The sequence below is a fragment of the Corapipo altera genome, unplaced genomic scaffold, assembly GCF_003945725.1.
Source record: "Corapipo altera isolate COAL_440 unplaced genomic scaffold, ASM394572v1 0, whole genome shotgun sequence".
Classification (NCBI taxonomy): Eukaryota; Metazoa; Chordata; class Aves; order Passeriformes; family Pipridae; genus Corapipo; species Corapipo altera.
In genome coordinates, this window is record NW_020884872.1 from 11,961,893 (window position 1) to 11,972,031 (window position 10,139).

Below are 10,139 nucleotides of genomic sequence, written 5' to 3' on the forward strand. Positions count from 1 at the left end.
AAAGAGAGGAAACAGAAAGAGGCAGAACACAGAAAAAAGGTCTTAATAAAAGGGTTCTGCTTTGTACTGTCTCTATGCTTACATGGGTCCCCAGCAAGTTTGAAGAATTTAGTAATGGAATCACAAGGTGAGATAGGTACAGAGCCTATCCAGTTCAGAGCATCCAGAGTATCTAGTTCATATATGGTGGGTTTCTTTGTGTGTTGTTCCATTTTTAATTTTTTTTAATGTTTTTTTAAAAATGTATATGCACAGCTACTCAAAAGAGAGGCTGGAACCACACTGATCAGAGATACACAAAGAAAGGAGAAGAAGCAATGGTCATAAGTTGAAAGCTGAGAAATTATTTTCATTCTGTAGGTTAACAAACAATGGAAAAGGTGCTCAGAGAATCTCCGTATGTCCCACCCTGGAGATATTCAAAACTCAACTGGACATTGCCCCAAGCAGTCTGCTCCAAAGTCCTACTTTGAACAGTTGACTGGACCTGACATGTAATTCTGTGACTCTATGTGTTTTGAGTAATTTGAAAGAAACACTTCTAGGGTTGGAGATTCATTTCCTAAATAGGGCTTCTATGATTTTTCTTCTTCATTGTCCAGAAAAGGATTAAGTTTTGATGGTTTATTGACTGATTGACTGTTTGGATTTTTCTAAATAGATAATTTGAAATCAGTTATGGCTTAGCACAAGTACTTCACATCCCACTATAATGCTAAATATCTTCTAATTATATACATTTGTAACTTTGGACTTCTGTGATATAAAAACAGGGAGATGCCGGAGGTTAGGTCCACAAAAAATTGGTTGTACAGTCTCCTCACCCACCTAGTTCAAATACTATTTCAAATATATTTAGGACGACCATACTTCCTCTGGTAAGAGTTCTATCTCAAACTGAAATATCCTAAAAATTTGCACTACTGCCACCTTCAAATAGAACATCATACAAGTATGTTCCCTTATAGACCTCTCACAATGGCTTTTTAGTATAGTTTACACAACCTTTTAGATTTCTAATAGGATTGAATTTAATTTTGAGCTTAGACAGCTAGGTTTCATACAATTTATAGGTATTTTGGTGTCTGTTTAGTATCCAGAAAGCTACATTCACTTGATACAATATTAACTTGAAAGTGATGACTGGATCTCTTTCTACCAATCTATATAGTATGCAGAAAAATCAGTTTTCCTTCTATCCTCCTTCTTGTATTAATGTCAAGAGTTTTGCTTCCTTTTGAATGAGCAAGCTTCATTGTGCTTTACCCTAAAAGTGAAGCAGCCATACATGCTATGAACCCAAGAATTTAGTACTCAGATTGATATGATTTTGCCAATTTCCTTTTATTCCTAAGAATAGAAAGGCTGCTAATATCTTCTATTAGTTTATCTATTAACCATAGATAAACTAATGCCACATCAGATATTTTTATTTTGGATAGGCTAGAAAACACAAGAATGTTGAATGACCTTTTTTTCAAATTATTGCAAAGGTTGGTAGCACAACTCTCTAACTTTTACATTTTATTTTAAATAATCAACCATTCATGACTGAGCAGAAGAGAAAGGGACTGAGGTGCTTTCAGAGCAGACCAATACAAGTGCTGCTGAGTCACATTCCTGGGATCCCTGATAGCACATGCAGTCTGTCACCCCCAGGCTCCAAAGTGTCTCTAGCAGCATGTGCTGTACACAGTTATTTCCCCTACTTTTCAGTTTCTCAGCTCATACCATGGATACCAAATACACACAGTCCTGTATATCAGCCATACCTGTCTATTGTTCTTGCATATGTAATACTCTGCTTTGTCATTAATAGGTGTTTTTCAGAGCTGATTTTGAGTTTGAATATTTTTATCACAAATGTGTATTTTATGTGATTATGGCTACAGCAATATCAGCGTGTTGTAAATTCTGCCTTTTCTCCTAAGGAAGGTGAGGAGTGAAAGCACTCATTGTGTCCCTGAGCTTTTTTTATCTTGAAAAAGCCATTAGACATAATTAACATGTCTAACACTCAGTTCCCCAATGGAAGTCTGGTGTCCTAATAAAAGCAAGTGATGAAAAGTTAGAAAATAATTTTTGAGAGACTATACGATGGTGTCTTTTCTTCTCTGCAGTTTTGAATTTTCTTAAATCTAACCTTACTAATGTCATTGTTTAGTAGTAGTTGTGGTAGTAATAGTAGTAATAGCACTGGTATTTTTATAACACAATGTCCTAAAAATTAATTTTTTAAAACACTTAAAACCACCAAAATGACAGGGTACATAATTGGGAATTCCACTGAATTTCTGTCCTTTCTCATTATACCTAGAAAGAAGAATCTAAAAAAAATCTACCCTTCACAGTCATTAGAATTAGCTAGCTGAAAAAAGGAAATCCGTGCTTTTGGATGTCACTGGATATATGAGAGAGTAACCACGCATTTGCCATGAAAACAACCTCACTGGACTCTCAAAAGAGTGGCAAGTTATTTTTACAAATAGATTTCTGCAAGTAGATAAACATGTTCAGAAGTGTTTACTATTCTCAGGAATGAAATTCTGTCCTCGGTAAAGGGAAATCCTCACTTTTAATTAAATAAACCAGAATTTCTTCCTCACGTAATTTATTATGATAGTTTGTTTTACCACATTAAATTGAATGAACTGGACATTTTTTTATGACAGATTTTGACATGGTTCATTATTTTCTTAATCATATATTAAAACATTTTTTGTAGTTTTCTTCTTACTCAAGTCCAATAACCTTACTGAATTTACTGGATTTGCTGATTTTAATAAAGTGAAATACAGCATCATTGACTTTGTTCTGTCATCCTTCAGATGTTGCATAATTTCCTGATTTCTTTGTTTCCTGTCTAAATATGAAAACTGATCATCAAACAGATTTTTAAATCTTGGCTGCTAAGTATTATTGGGTTAGTAATGTTTCAAGAAACCATTCACATTCAGCTCAACTAGTTTATTGATCAAGACACTAATTAACCAGTAGATAAATGTGTTATTTGAGTCCTCTGCTCTCTAGTCAATGTGACAGTAAAAATACAGTAAGTCCATAATGTTCAATTAACTACTCGAGTTTATACTCCCTCTGAAACCTGAAGTTCAATAATTCCCAGAGAATTGCATAATTCCCACCTGCTTAATCTTTGAAAACAGAAATACCAGTGACTTAAAATATCAATCACATGGGTCTTTTCTGGTAACTGCTTTGCCGGGTGGTACTTTAAAAGAAGAATATGGGAAATGGCAAGATGTACAAATTAACCACATTTGCTAAAAAAGGCATTTCTAGATACATAGGCTAATGAGTTCCCCAAAGAATCAGATAGGCTAGAGGTCATAAGTTTAGCCAGTCCTAAAACTGAATAGCAAAATATTATGGAAATTTGTTTCGCTGATTAACACAGACATTCACAATCTTATTGTAAAACACATGCAAGCTAAAATCACTATCTAAATAAAAGTATAAGACAACTATTAGTGGTTCCCAGGGGGAATCAGTATGTTATTACTTGCAGGCCCAAAATTTGAACTTCCAAAATTCTAAGATCTTAATCAATTAAAGTCATACAAAGAGAACTGAGGCAGAAAACCTTAATATGTATTTCCAGATTGTTATTCCCATACTTTGATAGCAATCCAAGATAAAGTTTCCTTTGTTGAAACTTAGGTAGACAGTCACACATCTAAAAATGAAAGGTAAAACTATCTGAAAATGAAAGGTAAAACCTTTACACAATAAATAAATAAACAAATAAATAAATTAAATTGCTACTGTAAACAAGGAAATCTTAACACATAAGAAACAATCAAACCAAGTAGGAGTCTATCAAATACCCCAACCATAGTAAAAAAAAACTATGGGTGTCTTCTTTTTCTGCACCAGCCTGTTTCCTTTCATTTACACACTCTCTTGTGTTTTTCATCTGGACTTTATAGCCAAATAGAAACCTTGAAATCATTTCTTATTTTTTGAGTAGTTTTTCTTAACATGTTTAACCTGAAATGTTGATGGCATGGTTGTTTTTTAACAACTCAGTTGCACCCTCTTTAATTTTCTCATTTGAAATTGAGTACATTTTTTTAATCTGGTAAGAAAATTTGTATTTTGCCTATTCTCCACTAATTGCAGCGTGTTCTGGTTTTAGTTTATAAGTTTTCATCTTCTGCTTCTGTCCTTTACTGTAGAAGCTGACTCGGCACACCCAAGGTGTAGCTGTTGGATCACAATCTTGGTTGAATGCCTAATGAACTATTTCATTATGCTGATAAGGTGATGAAATATAAAGATTGTACTGTGCAATTTCTCCATATGCTTCTAGGATCAACAGCTTAAAAAAAGCAATCCAACAGTTCTATTTTTTGTAAGGTAACATAAGGAAGGTCAATCATGACATTTTCTAACATACACTTTAAAAAAATACCTAAAACTATTCCAAATATATCCAGGCATAAATCCATAAATCCAGTTGCAAACCAATGTTGATAATTAAAAGAACTACTACATAAGACATTAATTGATATAGAGAAAAGTATAAAAATTTTTAAATAATTTTTTTACTTTGGGAGACTTTTAGGAACATAAACCGGTTATATAGCAGTTGTACACCTTAGCAAAACCAGACTCAGGAGGAAGTGCAAGTTTTGGTTTCAACAACAAATCTACAAGGACTTACAGCTGAAAATGTAAGGAATATCAGGGATATCAGCAGTATAATAACATGAAATTGTAAAGTTTCAATTTAAAAATTAACATTTCTATCAAATAATCTAGTTCACACGCTATGTATTGCAGTCATACTAAAATGTAGCCCCAAAGGCCTTTAAACAAATACATCCTTTCTTTGATCAAAACTGACCTTTAAAACACTGGGTAATTTTTAGATGATTGCACAAATGAAAAGGGTCACTCATTCACATGTTTTGATGGAATGAAATTTTTACAAGTTCATCAAAAAAGGAAGGAATAATAGAATATTACAAATATTTCCTTGGAATGTGTGAGGATGATAGCTGCATAAACTAGAAGTAAAGTTACAGAAGTAAAGACATCCCTTCCTGACAGTTTATCTGTGAAACAGTGATGATGCTGTTTTTTAGCTCATGATTAGTTTAAATTAAGGTTAGGTACATAACCTAGAACAAAATAATTGGACTTTGAAGAACCTGAACCAAAATTCCTTTAAGTATTCAGAATCAGGCTAAAAACAAATGAACCAAACGAGAATTTGAATGCTAAAGAATAATTTAGGTAGAATTGGATATTTATCTGGGTGGTGATGACAGTGGGAATTTAATGTTCATAGTTTCAAGCTAATAAAAGGTTTTGTTTTCCATTCAATCACTGTCTAATGAAAGTGCAAAAATACTTCCTGAAGTACTGGAGAAACATCTTCAGCTGCTGAACAATAATACACATTAATTACTGTGAATCATTCAGAAGTAGCTTAGCTTAGTGATCACATCTTTATGCTAAAAACAACTTTGTAGAACAATGGGCAACTATTGTTTGACAAACACTATAGCAGTTGTTACTCAAATCTTAAACGTTTGGAAATCTTCCTTGCTTTTATTGTGTTTGCCTCGAAAAGAAATATCTCCTGTTATTAGACAAAATCCCAGAAAGCATATGGATCACTTGCTGGTATTGTTATGATAGCATTAATAAGTTAACTTTCTTAGTCAGTATCCTAATTAAAAAATACAAATCCTCCCCCCAAAAATAACAGGTGACCTTAAAATATTTAGGATACTAAAAATACTCATCCAATCTCATTTAAGAATTAGAAAGATAGATAGATAGATAGATAGTCAGTTGAATTAATCCCTTTCCAAGGTACATAGAATTATAGAATAGTTTGTGTTGTAAGGGACCTTAAAGATCATCTTGTTCCAACCCCCCTGCCATAGGCAGATCATTCCATTAGACCAGGATACTCAGAGCCCCATCCAGCCTGGCCTTGAACATTTCCAGGGATGGGGAGTCCACAACCTCTCTGGGCAACCTGTTCCAATGCCTCACAGTAAAGAATTTCAAAGATTAAACCACACTCACAGTAAAGAATTTCTTCCTAATATCTAGTCTAAACCTACCCTCCTTCTTAATGCCATTTCCCCTTGTCCTATCCCTCCATGTCCTTCTGAGAAGTCCTTCTCCAGCCTTCTTGTAAGTCCCCTTTAGGTACTGAAAGGCGGCTAGAAGGTCTCCATGGAGACCTTTGTTCCACAAAGGATCTAGATGCCTGGACTAAACTAATCTGTAGCTTTTAAATTACTACATTTATCTTATATGAAGTCTTACCCTTATTCTGTGGAGATTTGTTTTGACCTTATGTTTCCATGAAGTTTGGGCTCCAGATCTGTGCTTGAGAAATAATGTCTGTCTAGCCCAAACCTTTGCCTAGTCTAAAATCCAATTATTCTTCATGGTTGTTACCGGACCACTAAGAAAGTAACTTCTTCTGCTCTCTCTTCCTACCTTCTGTCAAACAACAGATTATGAACTTCCTCTTCTGCAAGTTGCTGCTTGACTATCAAAGAGAGTGCCTATTTACACCTTGACATTGAAAGCAAACATTAGCAGAGAGATCCAAGGTAGAGTGGGCAAACCACGAAAGAAAATGAGTTTTTGTTCTAGATATGCTGCTACATCATTTCATTAGGTGTTAACTTTTTTTTGCAGAAAAGTTTCTTCCTTTTACCTTTTTAGTAAAATTTGTTTCATGTCACCATTCAATTACATCTTCTCTAGGTTGAATTTTTCTTTTTCATGTAAAGATGATGTTGCGCGCATCTGATCATTCTAATTCCCTAGTCTAAATCTTAAAATACAGTAGTCTGATGATAAAACTGCATATCATATTCAAAATACAGGATTAATATGTTATACTGATGTTCTTTATTCTTTATGTATTCCATAACAATTCTCAAAATTCTATTTTCCATTTTTGTCTCTTCTAATGAGGGAGATGATGTTAGCAGGAAAAAAAAACAACCTGCAATTGCATTTTTATGACCTTCCTAAGTTCATCATTTCTTTAGAGCCTACTGCTATTTCTGAATACTTAACATTTTTCTCACCCAGCAGTGAAATGACAAACAGATTGTATTACTTCTGCATGTATCAACTTTGAATTCTGACTGGCACTTTATCTCTCAGACAAACTGCATTATCAAATCTTATTCTTGAGGTTTACCTTTTCCAGAATATCTTCCTATCACTGGAAAATTTTTTTCTCTCTTTCCAAACTACTCCAAATCAATATGTTAAAAGGCTGTCATCATATAACATATTTCTGCAAAGCCCTTCTTTTGAGTAAGTTACTTGATTCTTACTTCCTCTCCTTTAACACTTAATAGATTATTAATCCACAAAAGACTTTAAGAATATGAGAACTTACTTTCAAAACTCAAATCAATTACAGAGCAATTTTTTGTTTTTGCAAGCAAACACTGTTGTTTCCTCCCAAATGGGTAAGATTTCTATTTTACGTTCTTTAAAAAAAAATGGTTTATTCTAGTTCTTCCAGAACAAATATATGACTTACTACCTGGACTTCTTCCAAAAAAAACAGAAACAGAAAACCTAAACAAGATACTTTCTACTCCTCCCCACTGAGTCATAAATATTAAGAGAGAGATTACACATTGTAATTAATAATTCAGCATGTGGCACAATACATACAATTTTTGCCATTACTGGTTGCAGTATGCTACTTCAGAAGACACTGCAGTGAGGAGACAGTGATTTCAAGCACAGACTAGGCCGAGTTTAACCATACACCTTAGCTGTAGAAAGCTGCATGTTAGCATGAGTGACTGCTATATAACCTGAGCACATCTCCTGTCATTTTTGTTGTCTTACTTTTCGAACTGAAGTGTATGAATTTTTTCCATTTTTTCTCGTTTGTATAGAAAGAAGGTTTTCTGAAAGCTTTCTTGCTTCTAATGACCTCCTTTAACCTTGACATATTCCTTGTGGACTTTCTCAAGTCTTTGTTTGATAGATGGTATGTATTCTTCAGAACATCCAGGACAGTCTTTAAAGTACTCTCCATTGAGTCTGCAGAGATTTTACTCTTTTAGCTGTTTTACTTTCAGATTTTGAAAAACAAAATTCCCACGTAGCTCTCCTTTTTATAGTTCCTTTTCCATTTTATACCAAGACAGTTTGGTTTTTTTCAGAGCCTTCAGAAAAAAAAAAATGTATTGAAAACCTTTTGAAAAAGAATTCTGTATCATCTGAATCCACAATAGAGCATATAACTAATAAAGTTACAGTATTTGTGGTATTTCCTGTCAATTTGTCTAGTCCAAAGGTCAAATTCACTTAAGTTCTTAATAACATCCTAGAAATATGACAAAGAGTAATTTTACCCTCTCCAGAACTAAGTTTTTATAGATTATTTCTGTTTGTGTCAGTATTCGATTTAGCCTTCAAAAGGCAATAAATCCATCTCATATATTCCTGTTGGCTTATACTTCAAACTGGACTCTAAATCTGTGTTTATCCCAATCATAGAACTTTTTGCTAGTTTCATTCAAACCAGAAGTACACCCTTAACCTGCTCTTATGGTCCTTGTTTGCAGCAATCCCCAGTTAAGCAAAACTGATGGACCCAAAGCAGACTCAGATTACTACAGCCCCTATGACCTCTGTCTCAAACATGTGTTTAGACACTGAGGTCATAACTCTTTGTCTTTCCTTGATGATTTCTGCTGAATCAAAAACTAATCATAACTCATTGGCCTCTGCTTGCCTGAACACAATTTCAGCCAAAGCCGTCAGCTGCAGAATTAACTCTTATTATTGGCCCATTCTTCATCCAGTCTACTCTCTCACTTTATAATTTCATTTTAATCATCTCTAGTCACTTAAACTTGATTAACCTCTAGTGTTGCAGTGAAGAATATATATGTTACTTTACTTTCTTTTAGTTTGGACTAAAGAATTTATACATTTTTCACTTGTTTTTGAACATCAGACTGTTATACTTACTTTACTCAAATTCAGTGCCATTTGTAACTCTAATCCTTCTGTCTGACCAGGCATAACAAAGGTCAAGACCTAAAGTGGTGTTGGTCTCCAAAGAGCCTGGAGACAGTACAGTACCCAACTATTGGTCTACTTTCCTCTACAGAAAAACACTTTAATTTCTATTCTGCTGAGGGACAAAACAAATTCTGAATACTGAAACATTCCAAAACAGAGAAAGAACCTAGAACCATAGGTTAGCAACACACTGAGGTTTTAAGGGCCCTTGGCACTTCTCTTATCCGGTATCATGCTTAAAGCAGAGGCATCTCTGAATTCACACCAAGATGCTCACAGCTTTGAATAATAAACTTCTCCAATCATGAAGATTCCACATCCTCTCTAAGAAACCTGTAGTAATGCCAAGATATTCTTATGGTACTGCTATTTTATTCCCCCCTATATCTCGTCAGAAGTTTCTTCATTTCTATTTGTGACTTGTTTCTTTTGTTTACCCACTGTGTACTTGAATAAGAAATCTACCCTTGTTTTCTTGATAACCCCTCACAGACACTAGCAGGTGTCTTAGCACCCCCACCACTGCCACCAAAGTTATTTCTTCTCCAGTGTGTGCAAGTCACACTCATTCATCCTCTCTTTATAGTGCAAGTGCTCCAATTCCTGACCATCTTGGTTGAGGGTTCACCTCCACTGAAGCCGTTTAAATTCACCACTATCACTTCTGGAGGACCCAAAGCTGGGTATAGTGTTTCAGTTACAGGAAGCACTGAGTAAAGGGGTATGTCGCAGTTTAAATGAAACTGGACTGTTTGCTAAAGAGGATGAGTTATGAGATAGACCAAACTCCTCTCTCTCTCTGCAATTGTAATGTCAAATTAAGGGGCTTTACTCGAGGAAAATGTGGAAAAGAAAAAAAAAACCAGAAGAAGTAACAACCCTTTATTAAAAAAATATATATATATATATATGTTAGCAAAAACAGTAACCAGAAAACAACAATAACAACAAGAATTCTAAATGAATACCCTCCTGTCCCTTAGCACAGTCCCAATTGTGGCCTGCAGGGGGCGCTGTGGGTTCGCTGGAAGGTGCAGGACCTGCAGTACCTGGTTGTGGTCGGCAGGGGGCGCTGTGGG